At 47.6% G+C, this 2,271-nt stretch overlaps 1 protein-coding gene across 1 annotated transcript in view; it reads left to right on the top strand.

Annotated features, from left to right (window-relative positions):
* The first annotated feature begins 470 nt into the window (after positions 1–470).
* Positions 471–2,271, top strand: part of daam2 (dishevelled associated activator of morphogenesis 2) — a 65,875-nt gene continuing 64,074 nt past the window's right edge. Inside the window, exon 1 of the mRNA XM_025059134.1 lies at positions 471–773. The gene's annotated coding sequence lies outside the window, so the exon portion shown is untranslated. The remainder of the gene's footprint in view (positions 774–2,271) is intronic.

Below are 2,271 nucleotides of genomic sequence, written 5' to 3'. Positions count from 1 at the left end.
GGGTCCAGGGTCCAGGGCCCAGGGTCCAGGGTCCAGGGTCCAGGGTCCAGATAGCATCAAGGAAACGTTTGTGTCTCTGAGGAACCAGAGGTTTATCCTCAACAGACATTTGAAACAACAGTGTCAGTGTCTGACCTCAGCCACAGACAGACACAGACAGACACAGACAGACACAGACAGACACAGACAGGTTGTTCACTGCAGCTGGGCCTGAAATATCGCGATATTCCAACTCCTCAGTTCTTGATTTTTTATCACCAATTCCCAGTCATTATCATCACAATCATCACAGTAAAATCCTAGTAGTAGTAGTAGTTATACTACAACTGTACTTGTCAGTTGTCAGTTGTATAGACTGAATCACCACAGACCAGAACATTCTGGAGAACTTCACAGTATCGATGTCGTATTTTGAAAAAGGGAATCAAAGGAATCAAAGACACTCTACACACAGAACAGCTCTCTCTCTCTCTCTCTCTCTCTCACACGGCCGTCGTGACGAAGTGCGGTAGCTTTAAGACAGGGGGCGTGGTGCTGCTGCTGCTGTTTGTGACCGACTTGTCAGTTGCTCCGCTCTCCACTATCATTCTGCTGAATGAACAGCCAGCTTCACTCCAGCCTCGCGGGCCGTTGGCTCTACGACTCACCCACTCCTTCCACCGGCCTCCCCCCTGCGGCTGACAGCTACACGGGATTAATATTAGCACCGTCACCCCGTCGTCATTGTCACCCGTCAGTCCACGCTCAGCGTTTCTCCCCGTCGCAGCCTGGAGGTAAGTTCACAGCCTGCGCTCGGCGCCGTTTTGTGGACGTGATGACAGTGAAGTGCACACGGACGATGGACGGTCGAACTGTGTGAATCTGTGCTGGGTTGGTTTTTCGGGGGGGGGGGGGGGTTTCTGGGGTCTCCACCTCCTCCTGCCGGTGGTAACTAAGACATTTTGTGGTGAAATATGGCTAACGTTTGTTCCTCACTGAAAGCCTGACAACACGGCATGATTTGACTTTGATTTGGACTCGACATTTCACCACAGCTAGCCAGGTTTGTGGTCACCCAGTGGGTCGCTGCCCGTCATTTGATGCACATTCATTCAGGCGCTGTTTTAATGACGTCAGCGTGTATCCGTTGGTGTCGGGTCCAGGTCGGAGCTCGTCCTGTCGGGCTGTGCTCTGTATTCACTGTGTGTGTAACGTGTCCGACCTCCGACTGTCCGTCCGTGCTGTTTTCACTGAGCTAAACCTAGAAACGGCAGTACTCGTGGCGACCCTCAGAGGGCGCTGCTCTGTCATCAGACTGCCAGCTTTAGCCACAGTGCAAGTATTCACGGAATTAAAACATTTTCTAGTCTCCATCAGCGGGAATAACCCACGGTTATTTGTAGTTCTTTTATGTTTGAATATTTCAGCAGCTGTGATTAAATGACAGGACGCGGGTTTTTATTTAAAGCTTAAAACGGTAGATTATTCTCCATTATGTGACAGAGTAACAGAGATAAATACAATGTTTAGCTTAATGCTAACGGACAAAATAAAACAAACATGTTAGCTACCACAGGCCTTAGAAGCTAGTACTAAATGAATTAGTTATAAATCATTTTGTGTGTACAGTGTTTGTACAGTTAAGTCCTCAACGGCTAAATTTGGCGAACATTTCCACGAACATTTCCACGAAGCGTCTCAAACACAGACGGCAGTAAAAGTTGGTCTTGGCAGGTTTGAACATCAGAAATAAAGCAACACCGTAAAAACTGCAAATCAACCGCAAGTTCGAAAACGCTGCAGTTTCCCATAAACCCCTTCACTCCGAGGGCAGAGCTGTAAATCCGCCTGCTCTTCGGGGCATCGGTGGCTCTTAAAACCCACGCTGCTAAGTCTGTTTATGGGATGCCAAGGCATAAAGAGCTATTTCCAGAACATCTGGCAGTGATGCAGAGCGGGGTCGTCTGGACCGGTTCTCCAGGCTTTACAAGCAACACCATGCTAAGCACCAAATCACCTCCTCCTCCTCCTCATCCTCCTCCTCTTCCTCCTCCTTTGATTAAGTAACACTTCTAGATTGTTCTGTTTATCTGGATATGAAAAGTTAAAATGATGTTAGAATGATCATTTCATGTCGGGTTCTATGTTTCCTTCCTTGATCTTGTTCTGTGTTTTTTCCTCTGTGGTTGGATGATGAACCTCAGTGATTGGTTGTTTGGCACTCTCTCAGTGAAACATGTCAAAGGTGAAAAAAACAGAAAAGCAGTTCTTCTGAGGGAGAGAAATAAAAGG

Source organism: Cynoglossus semilaevis, chromosome 1, assembly GCF_000523025.1.
Source record: "Cynoglossus semilaevis isolate Cse_v1.0 chromosome 1, Cse_v1.0, whole genome shotgun sequence".
NCBI classification, from domain to species: domain Eukaryota; kingdom Metazoa; phylum Chordata; class Actinopteri; order Pleuronectiformes; family Cynoglossidae; genus Cynoglossus; species Cynoglossus semilaevis.
Note: the sequence above shows the minus strand (reverse complement) of the source record. Positions and strands in the feature narration are given on the sequence as shown.